The sequence below is a fragment of the Ptychodera flava genome, chromosome 8 (assembly GCF_041260155.1).
Source record: "Ptychodera flava strain L36383 chromosome 8, AS_Pfla_20210202, whole genome shotgun sequence".
In the NCBI taxonomy this organism is placed as follows: domain Eukaryota; kingdom Metazoa; phylum Hemichordata; class Enteropneusta; family Ptychoderidae; genus Ptychodera; species Ptychodera flava.
Window position 1 is genome coordinate 41,934,303 of NC_091935.1, and position 15,426 is coordinate 41,949,728.

General features: G+C 39.5%; 1 long non-coding RNA gene across 1 annotated transcript in view; it reads right to left on the reverse strand.

Annotated features, from left to right (window-relative positions):
* LOC139139380 (uncharacterized) overlaps nt 1–13,103 on the reverse strand; it is a 13,216-nt gene extending 113 nt beyond the window's left edge. The window contains exons 1-4 of the long non-coding RNA XR_011553786.1: nt 12,770–13,103; nt 2,427–2,560; nt 1,928–2,052; nt 1–1,019 (exon numbers count right to left, since the gene is read on the reverse strand). The exon at nt 1–1,019 is cut by the window's left edge and continues 113 nt beyond it. This is a non-coding gene — a long non-coding RNA (uncharacterized lncRNA). The remainder of the gene's footprint in view (nt 1,020–1,927; nt 2,053–2,426; nt 2,561–12,769) is intronic.
* Nucleotides 13,104–15,426: the final 2,323 nt, after the last annotated feature.

Sequence of the window (15,426 nt, forward strand, 5' to 3'; positions counted from 1 at the left end):
GCCAGCCATCCAATTAAATCTCCTGAGGAGCCATAGAGAGGCATTTTAGCCAAATCTGATGTGTGCAGTGTCTGAGATGACATTTTCTTGTAACATTGAAACCATAAAAGCACTGCTAATAATGACAAAAACTGCCTTTTTTAACTGTTATTTTGGTCATAAAACATCATTCTACAGAAACCTGAGACACAAAGGAAAACAGTTGCATCAATGCAAACGCAAGATATCTTGTTATTTTTCTATCTCTAAAATAAGTCACTGTATCAAATATGTTGTGAAATATTTGTGCATGTTGCTTTGTCATACTGAATTCTCATAGAGAGAACAGAAAAGTATCAGGAATTTCTCATGCTTTTCATATGAAATGTAGATTTCATAATGGTACACTTTCACTTAGCAAACATGAAGATACCTCTGGCATATATCTTTGATTTATTAAAGTATATGGCACCCGAAGGGCGCGGAGAAAATGATGAAACATCCTGATATATCTGATATAATCTTGTATATTAAAGTCATGCATTGGAAGGGCGTGCTGAAAAATGTCTGATATATTAAAATAATGCGCTTGAAGAGCATGCTGAGAAATATTGAACATACAGATATCTTTGATATATGTATGCCTGATATGTTAAAGTTTGGCGCGCTGAAAATTATGTCTAATTATTAAAGTTACCTGAAGGGCGTGCCGAAAAATGCAACTGAATGATGAAATTTGTGGCTGACACGATTTTAGGCAATGATGAGCCTGTGTCGAAATTCAAAAACACACTGACCCCCCCCCCATTGGGCATTTCAAAAACATGGTGACCCCCCATCACCAAAGTCAAAAACAGGGTGACACCCCTCCATGAATCCACCCCAGACAACATACAAGCAAATTAGACTGAAAAATATTGTAAATTCTTGCTCCAAAAAAGGTGAATTACGTGACAGCTGTGTTGACATGCTGAATACTGTGTATCTCAATATGCTTTGGGGAGTTGAAGAAGAAACTGTAGATCTGGTCACAGTGTTGGCTGAAAAACAAATGCGAAAAGTATGTTATTTTCCTGGATCTATTTGTGTTGATTGTGATAGACATTTGTGAACAGCATAAATGTCACAAAACCCCGTTTGAAGTGATAAAAATTGTTCTTAAGTTGGACATGAACTTTTTATATTGATGTAGGTTGTTTCGAAATGAAAATTCCAAAGAGTGGTTCATAATGTGTAGGAATTTACAAATTCCCCACCCATGGGGGTAGAGGAAATGTGGGGGATTTACTTGGTTTTGGTGGGGATTTTCCAGATTATCTTGCCCCAGGGGATGGGGCATTTGGCAGATTTCACAAGACTAATTTCCAAATCCCCCACTATACCCCGAGGTAATGGGGGGTGGGGGGTGGGGGGGTTTACATTGACTGCCGCATAATTGGACTGTGGCACCATAATTGGACTGTGGCACCATCTTATGGTACACGGTGCATTAATCTTACTGAAAGCCGGCAGGGTTCCTGGAATTGACATACACCATATTTTAACTCTCGATTGCAGTTGACAAGATTTTTCCTTATGTCTTTGCTCAAAAGCTGAAGACACGACAAACTAGGGCTTCTTATCTATAACGGTTCCGTTCAACAAAAGGACCTTTGACCGCAGGTGGTTTTTACAAACGTAAGACAGGCAAAATTTATGTACAGCTGTCATCTTTAGCTGTTGTGTTAATGATGTACCATTGCAACAGAGGCTATTGAGCTCAGCTGTCAAACATATCGTGCAGCAAGTAAATTTTAAGTTGAGAGGTAGTGACATGTCTTTGCAGAATTTTCAAGACAAAGTTTGGTTTTGAAAATATGTAGGAGATAAATTTCAGATTTCAGGTTACATAGACGTTTGACAAAATATAGATTGGGTGATCATAATTTGCGTGTTGAAATTTGCTTACCTTTCAATGAAATAATTTGTTTGAGATGTAGTACTATAATAGATGATGAGATTCACTCTTTATTCTCATGCAAGAGTCATATTTCTGAGAGATAAGTGGAACAGATTTTTCTATCACTATGAGCGCTAAAGAAAAAGTATAAAACATGAAAAAGGTTATGAAACAGAATTTCCGGAACCTTGCCATATTTTAAAGGAATTCTCGTGTTTGCTGATAAAATTAATTTCAAATAATATCAAACAGTGTGCACTTGATGATGCTCTTAATCAAGCACCACAGAGGCTGCCGACTAAACAGTTTGCAGTCAACTTTATTTGCAAAAAATGTATCTTTCTTTCAACAGGTAAAGGGAGAGATGCTTTAGATTGAATACTCTCCTGGTCATTTGGTAACTGTATCAACTTTAGACTGTGAGAATGATACTGTCGAATATTATGACAGTTAAAATCTCCTTATACCTAAGTCATTTTTACACCAAGTTTGCTAAATCTAAACTTACAGGTTCAAGGCAAATCTGTTAGGGATAACCGCATTCCAGTCTAGCAACAAGAGGAAGGTAGAGATTGTGGCTTAATTGGTTGTGCATTTTTTACTTTCGCAGTCTCGACTCTTTGCTTTGCAGAACCACTTTCACTGTTTGAACATAAACAGATGAGAAAGCCCCCTGGTGATGGTTTTGAAAAAATACATTTTTATACATTTCCAAAATATAGATCCACAAATAGACGAAGGAAAACCTGAGGTAATTCAATATGATGTTTATTGTATTTGCAGACAACCTGGAAATAGAGAATATTTATTGCACAATGTTATAGATGCAATGATGGTATCAGGAAGACTGTGTAGAAATCCTGGAAGATATATTTTCCAACATGAAGATGCCAAGTGGAGCTGCAGAGTGTGAATTCATGAACAACATTCTTTAAATGTCACTTTTGTCTGTTGGGAAAATATTGTTATTAATATAGACATGTACATACAAAATTACCTTAGGTATGGGTTTTATATGGGTTTTATTTGAATATATATATATATATATATATATATATATATATATATATATATATATATATTAGCATTTCTATAAATTACTTTATTTGTTTGGATTATAAATACAAATACAAAAGATATGTATATGTAAATATTAAAGTATTTAACTATATTTCACTTGTCTAATCTCAAATTTTGGCATGTAAATAAAATGAAATTTTCACACTTAAACTATAACTCTTCCAACAGTGTATAGGAATTCCTATGGGCACTAACTGTGCTCCCTTGCTTGCAGACTTGTTTCTGTTCTCATATGAGGCAGAATTTATCCAGAACTTAATTAAACAGAAAAAGGTCTCTGTAGCTCGAACTTTCAATCTAACATACAGATACATAGACGATGTTATTTCTATGAATAACTCTTAATTCAGTAAATATCTCGCTATGATTTATCCTCCAGAATTGGAGATTAAAGAAACTACAGAAACCGCCTTTTCTGCTTCATATCTGGACATTTTACTTGAATTTGACTCTAATGGTCACCTTTCTACTAGGCTATATGACAAGAGAGATGATTTCAACTTTAGTATCATCAATTTTCCACACCTCATAAGTAATATTCCACTCTCACCAGCTTATGGGGTATACATTTCCCAGCTTATTCGATATGCTAGAGCATGCAGTTCATATGGTGATTTTGTAGAGAGACATGGCCATCTCTCTTACAAACTATTAAAACAAGGTTACACCAGAGCAAGACTTGTCTCTACATTCAAACGCTTTTTTGGCAGGTATCGCAAGCTGGTAGATAAATACAATATCTCTCTTCGACAAATGATCACTGATGGCATCGGTGACATTGGGCCTTAGTTAGCCACCACTACCTATCTGACTTATAGATTGATATATGGCGGGTGCCACATGTGGGGCAGGATGCGCTTACTATTTTCGAAACACCTGACATCACTTCTTGGTCTTTTGGCCAGAGGTCCATATATCTTTCTTTCATGAATTTGACTTTGTTTGTGTACCGTCTATTTACTGTCTGTTCTGTGCTGTTTTGTATCTATGTTTACAACTATTGTCTTACAAATTTTGACCTAGTGTTATTGGATTATGGATTGGTATGATTGCGATTATTTTAATTGTACACTTACTTATGCTGGGAGAAAAATCTTCAGGCATCAGCTGTTTTTTTTGGAAAGCCTTAAGTGCCAGCTGAGAAAAATTATTTGTTGAGTAAAAGCGCAATTAATCAGAGTTCATTTTTCATATGTATAGCAATCGTCAAACATACAGGAATAATTTTCACTGACAAAATAAGCTAGTAACATCTATGGGAATAGCACTGTGAACATTGTCATAAAGAAAGCAATGTTAGTTAGAGAAAAAAAATTCAATTTAGTGAAAGTAGTGTGACTTACAAAATTTTGCTTCCCCTCCAACTTATCTGCCAAGTTTATATAGACAAGATCAATACTGAAGAACTTTTTGGCACGTTCAGAAAGAAAGGCATGATAAAAAAAAGTTATTGCGATGTTTAATCCTATGTTAAAAATGAGGAACAAATTAGGTACCATTTTACAAATGGTATAGCCACAAACTGATGACGTCAAAATCGCCGTACACAAAACACAGACGCCCCGTAATTGCGGCACTGACTGACTAATAAGGTTAAAATAATATAAATTTGCACTTTCTTCAAATCACTGTCAAAATCTCCGACTGCTTAGTTTTTGTATTGGGTGAAGTACAGTGGGGGCCAGGAATTGGGGTTAGCTGACCAAATTGTCGGAACGGAGCGAGCGAAGCGAGCGGAGTTCCGACAATTTGGTCAGCTAACCCCAATTTCTGGCTCCCACTGTGCTTCACCCGATACAAAATCAAGCAAATGAAGACCATCACAGACTTTTTAGGGTTAGGGTTAGTTAGTTCATGTGATCGCGGCAATAATTCCGTCTCTTTCCGGGTACAATATGTCCCCTCTCACGTTTTATTCATCAAATTTGTTGTCATCTACAAACTGACCCTGACGGCAATGGCCATATTGACCCCTTTTCAATATAGCCGTTGCCAAAGACAGCACACAATTACATAACATAATTCAGAGTTCATTCAAATGCAAATAATAATCAATATGACGATCAAAAATCTTTGTCTGTTTTCATTTTCATTACTTCTTCTACAGACTGAAAATCACACCTGTACATTAGTTCAAACTCTGTTATTGATTGGTTTAATTTTTTGTCCACAATTTATTTTTCCTTTATCTTTGCGATCATGCCTCCAAATAGAATTTTAGCCAGGCTTTATTATATAAATTTATGAATACACGGATGTAAAAAAACAACTCTATAATAAATTCAAGTCCGGAAGTCCGAATACAGCTTGAGTCGACACAGTGACAGACATTTGGTGATTGGAGTCATTGGTCGCGATATTTGTGCTTGCTTTTTAATTTCTGTTGACCGGCGTACGTAATGCCAATGCTTTATCGAATTGTTCCTCCAGGTTACAGTATTATTCTGATGAATGACAGGGGCCTTATTCTTCTTTGTCCAAGTCTCCTCAGTTCTCTCATTTCACCGCTAATCATTGTCTTCATTTTGTGGATCCTAAAACCTTCGCCCACACCAACACCTTTGAAGGCATGTGGATGTATGTCATGCGAACTTGGATTGGCTTCACATCTTCAGACTTATTTCCAACTTATCTTTATGAGTTCATGTGGCGGAGGCGTTTCGGAGATAAAGCTGAGGCGTGAATTTTACTATTTCAACATATTTCAATTTTCTGTCCTTCAAGTTTACAGTCCCCTTCATCGATTCATTGCAACTCTGCACATAACACCATATTATGCCAATTTTTTTGAGACGGTCTCAAAACTAATATCACGCCTAAGTTTACAACTCAGGAGGCCACTGCTGCTGATGTGTGACACTGAGAATGCACAAACCAGACGAAGTTCGTGCTAGTGACAGTGTATGGACCTTAAGTTATTATATTTGCAGCGAATTTCGTTTGCTTCTGTACTTAATTCACTTCGTCGATGGGTGGAATTTTAATGTTATTTCCGTGGCATATCCAACGAATTTTTGTTCACGTTTTCATCTACAATAGCAATGAAATATTGCATTTCATACATGTTGAGTGATGAACCACTTTTATATGAAAGTGTATCCTATCAAAAACGAAACACACACCTTTCGTATTGTAAAAAAGGCAGCAAATGACAAATTCAATAATAAATGTCAAACACAAAGTTTTCAACATATAAAACATCCTAAACAAATGACAATTTTATACTTTAACTGTTCAAATACAACAAATAATATGAAAAATATTCAAACAATAACAAATCTGCACATACAACAAACACGACAATGCAGAGAAAAAAATAAAGACAGGCACTAAGCAATCAATGCAGAGGCATTAATTCAATAAAAGAAGGAAAATGCGTAAAAGACTTTCAAATCATGACAAGTGAACATTATAAATTAATCAGTTCCTGCTTAGCATTATCATCCTAACGTTTATATGAAACATTGCATCCCTTTCTCGCAACTGTTCTCGTGGAGTACAGGTTATAGGTAGTGCTTCACATGCTGGAGGTGCTGGGTTCGACCCCGGCTGCGGTATTAGTTGTTGTGTAAAAAAAAGTAACTAAAAATATATGGGTCAAAAGATCAGTAAAATCATACAATCATTCATTATGTATTACCATGCTATAGACATCTCATTTAATTGGTGGAGCAGAACCATGTGACTGACCACAAATACACAGTAATGGTTTGTTTTGATGTCAATGAATATGAATAATGAACATTGTAACTTTTCATCAAAAATGTAAATTGTCAATTGTACAAAGATCATAATCAATCAAAAAAACAAAATGAAGCACTTGTGGCCCAAGTTATACATTTTTTTTAAAATCTCCAGATTTGCCAAATTTTTAGGGTGGCCATGACTGTGCATTGCTTATTACATGCCTTGATGTGAGTGCAAATCAATGAATTGATTTGAAAAGGAACATCCGGGGAGTTAGGGGGTCAGTGAACGATGTACTGACTGGTTTCCATGGTTACCAAGGCCAGTGAAGCCCTACAATGTTTTCGACATCTAAGTAGACCCTGAATGATAGATGTAAAATATACATGTGCACACTTCTATTTTGACTTTCGTTAAAATCCGTTTGATGCTGGTCGATAATGGTAAAACTGTTTGAAAATGTCCAGCATATAACTAAATGTCATACAGCATTTATAACCAAGGCATGTAATAAAAATATTGTTGCCTGAATACATGGGTTTATGTGCCCTCGCAGCAGGAAACGATTTGCCATCCTGGTGTCTGGCAAATTGTCACCTGTTCTCTGGCACATAAACCCATGTATTCAGGCAATATTGCACAAGTTCTGGGGCTCCGTTGTCTTTCACATGGGAAATTTTGTAAATCTTGATGATTTTCTAGGGTTTGTTGGTAATATCATGGAAATAACAGGCTCTGCCCCGACCATTAACGTTTATCTATAGGCTTTGGCAAGACTGAAAGCCAAAATAAGCTTGCTCGCCAAGCCTTGTAAATTTTTGACTTTCCTCTCGCCCTTGGCCATAAATGAATAATAATGGTCAGAGCATTACCCATTAGTTTTATAATATTAATTACATTAATCATTAATTAATATTGTTAAAATATCTGTGATAAGGGCATTTATGTACAAGAAATTAAATTTTGGAATTTCACCAAATGCACTACATGGATTATATGTGGCCTCTGTTCATTTACCTGCCAGCCTTTCCCCTGAACCGGAAGTTTACAAGGTCTCGTTCGATTGATTTCCCTGAACGCTACATGTAAACAATAATTGTAGAGCGGACTTTCAGACCTTCAGAATGAAAATGATTATCAAATCTGTGACTCCATGAAAGTTAAATATGCAATAATTTGCAAAGTTAAATATTAACTATGCACACACCGGAGTTTTTATACACCAGTTTAGCATGGAGCTAGAAATGGTATTTGTTCCTAGTTCCATGAGTGTAGGTAAGGAAACTGTGAACACACACTCATGCTTACGATCCATGATACTGTACAGCATGTAAACCATTTTACTTGACAAAAATTTCGTCAGTGCATGCACTGTCCGAACATAAAGCATACGGGCTCGGCACAGCTGCTTCCGATCCCGTGAGAACAAGCTTGATCTCACCATGGAGGTAATCTCTCCTTCTACCACAGGGCCTCATAAGTGCCTATTTAAGTCAATATTACAGCGTTTTTCTTTCTTTTTCAATGTTACAAATAATCCAGCTGAAGAGCACAACACTTGTGTAGCTGTCTTTTGTGTAGCGTGTATTGGCATGTATAGTGCGTCCTCGTAAATGTGACCTTTAGTTCCGTGACCTCTAGGCCCAGCTCTAGCCATGCCTACTTCCTGCCCTGCCCTCGCTATGCTTACTGTACTAATTTCCCAAGGGAAGCAGCTCTTCGCCAAGCCAAGACCATCAGCGCCGCTAAGTACCTGGTTACTTAAAATGCATCATAAATATTCATATATTTATGTGGGCGAGTCTGCATTAATGAGCGTCAAAAAGCACCAGGGCTACCGGCGACCTCAAGCATGGAGCAACATGTTACGGCTCTGGCGACTGTTGTTTTTGGCAAAAACGCAGAGCAAAGAAAGTCCGGTAAAGTATTCAGTGCGTTGTACGCGCGATCGAGCAAACATCGTAGAAGCCGTCGACGGCTCACGGGAAAATGGTCGAAAATACGTGTTCTTATCTTCAAGAAAGTTAGCAGGCGTACAGAATGAGTCTCAATCGATCAATTCGACCAGAAAAAAATAATTACGATTTCAAAATCGTCGATTTATTAGGAAATTAAAACTGCCGAAATAATTTAGTGGTCGAATTAATTGGAACGACGAGGATGAAATTTACGCGAGACATGTTTGCCATGTTGAGACTGCTTCAAAGCACGGACTGTGAAATTTTGTGAGGTCGACAAATTAGGTAACAAAAACCTCAAACGCACCTGGGTGTCACATCAAAATCAAAGTGGCCGCGATTACAGACGGAGCGATCTGTGACACTGCCACCGGCCGCTCGACGGACGACGCGTAAGTTGATATCGTGTGCTGGCCCTTGGAAATACATTGTAACTTCGTGACAGGCAGATGAAATAGTCTAAGGGCATTTGATGCATTGAAAGTTTGTAAAAATAATAAAAAATGACATCACCGATCATAAGAAACGTGGTGTTGAAGATAATATTTTTTAAGAGAAGACTATGGCGACCATATTTCTGTAAGTATTGTCTAACTTTGGAAAACCAATATCTGAAGATTTACTTCAACCACCACTTTTATATTTATTCTACTCTTATTATAAGATTAGTCGAATTTCTGGAAAGTAGGTGTACATTTTCGATGTCTGTGTATCGTCTATACCGAAGTCATATCCGAAACAGTACATATTCAGATCGCGACAGCGTAGACCTCTCTCTCCCTCTCTCTCTCCGGCATTTCGATATTTTATATTGTCGACATTTATATATAAGTCTGAAGTTTCAGGTCACTGCTCAATGCAAGTAGTTGGTGTCAATTTTCCGTATCGGGCATGGTCTCTATCGTCACTCAAATCGTTAGTTTTTTCCTGTTATATTCGATATCAGACTCAAAACACAACGTGAACAATGCTGATAATATATCGAAAACCGGTAAAGTTCGTAACTGGTGATATGTCGCGGCCTGGAAAAAGTTCATCACCATCGATCGAATGTCCGTAACGCTTTTTCTGCCAAATAGACATATTGACATAAGACATATTGCACAGGGAACTTCGTGGTATGGCGATTATATGAATTTTACCGTGAAGAAAATCTGTGAATTTAAACTGGCCGTACAACCGACAGTAAACATGGCGGAGCAATAATACCGACTTCAGAGACTTCGATTTTATTTTCATTGCGATCGCTGGTGAGAGCGAGTCGTCCGGTCGAATTTTTTCCCACTGGCTATTTGGCTTTGAATTTTCAATTGCCCTCATGTGCTAAAAACAAGACAGGCGTTCTCTCTGAATCAATAAATCTTTTGAATATGAAAAAATCGGACATCTGAACCTCAACTCGCAGCTTGAAAGTTGTTCTCCGAATCGGGACAGGGACATCGGTGAGGCCGGATTTCACGTAATAGCTATGGAAACCGACGGCTCGTTCGGTGTAAGAAAGCATGCGATGTACGTCTACGTTATTTTTACTGGTTTTGAGAACTTCTAAAATAACTTGTAACTGTATATCTTCGCACATCGAACCGATATTGTATACCTATCACCGTTGAAGTTTATGTCTATCACTGTAGAGTTCTTTTTATCCAAAACACATATCCAGAAGAGTCCCACAGAGCAGTCAAATGAAATTGCTTCAAACGAATGAAATTGCACGAAAGAATGAAAATCAACAGCACATCCTGGACGTGATTTAAAATGATAGCGCTTGTGAATAGGACTTTTCTATTTGAGTAACGGGGATGGAAAGCACAGAACTGTAAAAGTACTGGAAAAACGTGCCGTTTTTCTCGCAATTTTAGCAACTGTAACGACCCTTTATTCTTTACTAATACCTTTCCATAATTGAATTAAACTAGGTTTAGGGCTTATACACACAGTGTACACTGATGTACAGAACTTTAAAAAAGTACTCTGCTGGGAACGAGCAGGGGTTTACATAAGAAAATAATATTTCTTCACCGTTTTTCAAAATATCTCGTCAACCGGGCGCATGGGCAACGTCTTTGCACGTTGGTCAAAACTAATGACACTGTAGGTCAGGATATAACATCGGTCAAAGTAAGATTGAATAAGGAAGACGAAAATGCTTTCATCGATTGACAAAAATGAGAAGGAACGAGTCATCAATCCATAAAGGGGAGATCGAGACTGCCATCCCCCATGATTAATCACTGGGAACAAAATATATATTTCGATTGACAGACTTACACAACCAGAGACAGCATTTTATTCAGCTTTAAAATAAGTCACTGCCTTTCCTGTAATAACACCCCGTTTGCGTTTCGATCTACTCTGCTCTGTCCCCAATCGGTATGGTGTTAGGTGATAACGCAATCTCGACTGGCTTTTAACCTCCCAGCGATAAAATGGGAACAAAATAGGCATAACAAACTTTAATACCTGTTGCTGTACCACTTAGGTGATCTGCCGGCTGTGTCGCGTACGGGCCATGTGCAACACATCGTGTTTGTAAATATGTTAATTTCCTGTTTATTTCTTGCATAAGGCACGCCCCACCACTCTTGAACGAGCCGTCACTCACCAGATTACGTCCTCATTATAAAGTATAATCAAGTTGCCCACACATGTACTTTACGGCGCACATGGGTCGCTTCGGACATGGTGCTGACAGCGTCCAATTTTCTTCACATTCTACATTCACGAAGGTTCATTTTTAGACTTTAATGACAATGTCAGATCGGTGTGCCAAAACAATGGCCGTGTCCGTCAAAAAAATTACCAAGATTTCATGTTTTCGGAGATTCACCATAACACTGATACTGCGGATATGGCCGATCTGCCTCCCTGGGAAAATATACAGTAAACACAGTGACGTCTGTACACGTGGCCAGAAGGCATGGCCAGAGGAATTGGCTAGAGGTCACGGAACTAAAGGTCGTATTTACATATGATCACATTCCCCATTGAGGGCGCACTATACATGCCAATACAAGCTACACAAAAGACAGCTACACAAATGTTGTGCTCTTCAGCTTTATTTGTAACATTGAAAAAGAAAGAAAAACGCTGTAATATTGACTTAAATAGGCACTTATGAGACAGTGACGTCTGTACACGTGGCCAGAAGGCATGGCCAGAGGAATTGGCTAGAGGTCACGGAACTAAAGGTCGTATTTACATATGATCACATTCCCCATTGAGGGCGCACTATACATGCCAATACAAGCTACACAAAAGACAGCTACACAAATGTTGTGCTCTTCAGCTTTATTTGTAACATTGAAAAAGAAAGAAAAACGCTGTAATATTGACTTAAATAGGCACTTATGAGCCCCTGTGCTTCTACCTCCGTGATCTCACAGTGTGACCTCTATCCGTATGATACCTCCTGGCCGCTGATGCCATATCGTTTTAATCAAACATCTCTGTACAGTACACTGAATCGCCAGCGTATGTAATGCAATTCAGCTCCCGTACGTATGTACGTGTACGTGTTCCACATATGAAAAAAATCTAAGACACGAACACGAAAAAAGAACGTGTGTGACTAAGCAAGTACACTACGTAGCCCTGCGTACAGGTCTGTGTTCCCGGCGTTACGGCCTCCGCCACACCTGAGACCTGTACGCATGGCGATACTTATACAGTGAATCATCAGGTTACCTCAGCTGACGAAAGGGGTAAAAACCCCAGCTCTGCGTGGCAGCAGGGCAATGTTTTACCGGCGTTATACGGCGGGAGGCCGTATAACCCCGGTAAAACACAGTCCTGCCACGCACAGCTAATATACCCATGCCGTGAATAACCTGCGGTTTCGTGCAACGTTCACTCTTTCGATCCTCGGCGGTTCTAGCGTATGACCATACGTTGACACAACTGTCACACCACATATGATCGACTATACACCGAAATCAGTGCAATGAATATATCAAATTCAGTCAATTCGAGTATAATATGATCGAGCGTACCTCTGCGTGGCAGGGCTGTAAGTGTGTTCACCGTCCCTCCACCCACGAGGGACGGTGGTGTGTTGAACACACAGTCGACTCGTGGCACGCACGCACAGCTACTAACATATTTTAATTGGCAGTACAGAAGTACTTACGTGGGAGGATGGACTTCACAACTCGAGCAAATAAGTTATCATCAGAGCTGTTACCCTACAACGGTGAGACTTGGCTTGAGTACGATGTATACGGCGCCGCGTTGAGTTAACTTTCGCCGAGGCCAAGGGTTTCATTCTGCATCCACAGTACCGGTCACCGCGCCGACCGTGTGCGGTCAGCGAAACATAGGTCCGCTTTACACATGTATATCCTTCCATGACAAGCAATCAAGTACGCCATTCTCAGCTTTATTTCGACAATACGTCAACGAAACTGAATGTTCAAATTTTACAGAATGCTTTATACAATATAAACCAACACTTCTAACACATTAAGCTTTCATTTGTAGTGTTAATTTAGCTTCGCTACACCTCGCTACACTTGTTCTCATTTGCATACAACTTTGTATATCGTTCTTGCACTAGATGCTAATTGTCGTTGTATGCTGTGCACATGCAATTATTGTTTCGCGATCGTACAAAACAGAGTGCACAACTACATGTTGGCCATAGACACGCCCTCTTTTGGGTTGACCACCCCTCCACACTATCGTCCTGCCCTCTATAAGGCATGATTCTCGGGGTTAGATTTAAATTTAGATGTAGCTTCAAATTGAAATTACCGCCTCGTTTCCTGTGGTATTTGACATAATTTTCATTTTGGAAACTTCAAAAATTAAGGTGCCTTACCTTTAAGTTGAGATATTTTATTTAAATCAAAGTGTCTCTCTTAATTCCATTCTTATCCGCTCAAAAATTCTGTGGGCGAAAAAATGGACTCTAATTAAGAGAAACTAATTTTTTATTTGGTGTGGCTATTCCGTTCTGTACCGTTCCGTTCCGCTCATTCCGTTCCGCAAATGAGTGTAAGCCGTTTAGGACCATGAAATTCCCGCACTTTAGGTACGGAAGATAGTCAGCTGTTTATTGGGCACTTATCGCAAGCTGCCAGCTCAGAGTCATTCAATTTCACGGACCTTAGGTACGGCAGACTTTCAATCCTTTCTCGGGTAAAGCTTTCGCTAACTGCACATTGAAGGCCATTCCAATGTACATTCTTTGGTACGGAAAATGTCGACCCTTTTCCGGGCACACCTGTGGGCTGCTGCCGGTTGACAGCGATTCCTTTCTACGCGCTTTTTGTATGGGAAATTTTCAACCACCTTTCCGGCATACCTATCCCCGGCAGCCTATTGAATGCAGTTCCCATTGTCGCCATCCGACATTCAAATACCTGTATTTGTGGTACCAAAGATTGCAAGTCTTTTTACAGGACACTTCTGTTACCCTACATCCGCCGCCTGACACATCCTTAGGGACCGTTCAGTTTTGACGGCATGGGTGGGGGGGGGGCAAAATCTTGTCGCCGGTGTTCAAAAAAATACAGACCCCCCTGCATTTTTCATGAAAAAAAGATGACCCCCCCCCCTTTGTCAGACGAAAAAATTTGATGACCCCCCCCGCTGAAAAATAACCAAAACCCATATGTCAAATTTACCCGCACGGTTTGGATTTGAACTCTGGTACGCGGCGCACTTTATTCGTGTAGCAGAGATGCCAGTGCACAAACTTCTCAGCCACATCCATTGAAATGTCTGTTAATTAGGACGACTGTAAGGCAAATTTTAACTTCATTTCCATAGACAACTTATGTCCATGGACACTGTATAAAGTAAACTTTATTGGAGTGGTTCGCCAAAGGCAGCCCTCCAGTTAAAAGGGTCATGGGCCATAACGTAAAGTCAACTTTATTCTAGTGGGCCACCAAAGATGGCTCGCCGGTAAAGAGGGTCGATCATGGCCATTGCATAAAGTAAACTTTACTGGACAGGGCTGCTGAAGGCGTCCGGCCATTAAGATTGTCACTTGGTATTACATAAAGTCAATTTATTGTAGTGGGCCGCCACAGGCGGCCCGCCGGTAAAGAAGGTTGATCATGGCCATGGCATAAAGTGAACTTTATTGTTGGTATTATGTTTTTGAAAATGTGGTGACCCCCCTTTCCTACCAATGAAAAAGCGATGACCCTCCCTTCGCGGATTCCAAAATTACGATGACCCCCCCCTGGACTTTGCCGCCCCCGGCCGTAAAAACAGAACGGTCCCTTATTCACGCTCTTTATTTCCGGAAAATTGTCAGCTATCTATCGGATACATCTGTCGCCAATTCCCGCGGCCCGACTTTCTACTACTCGGCAATTTTAGTGGTCGGTAATGCAAAACCTTTACCGAGCACATTCGTCACCTAATTCCTGATACTCGACAACATACATCGTTCTGTCAAGGAGCAGTACGAGAGTTTAGGTCGTGGGCTAGAGGGGGTCTACGTGCACCCCCCCCCCCCCGGATAACAAACCTGTATTTTTCAGAAGCCTTGTATCCCTTGAATACGAAATGGGATTTTAACAGGAAAACTATAGGATGCAATAGCTGTTACGGTCATGTTTTGAAGGGTAACGCAAAATCACGATTATGCGACCCACATGCATTTTCGTCAAATCTGTCTTCTTGTCATCTGCAGAGCTTATTTTTTAACATAACCTCACTTATACCACTCATGGTCATGTGACACATTGTTCTCACCATACGTTTATTATCGCAACACCAATCGTTCTTATGCAAATAAGTAAACCATTGTGGTTCATTGATATGGAAATT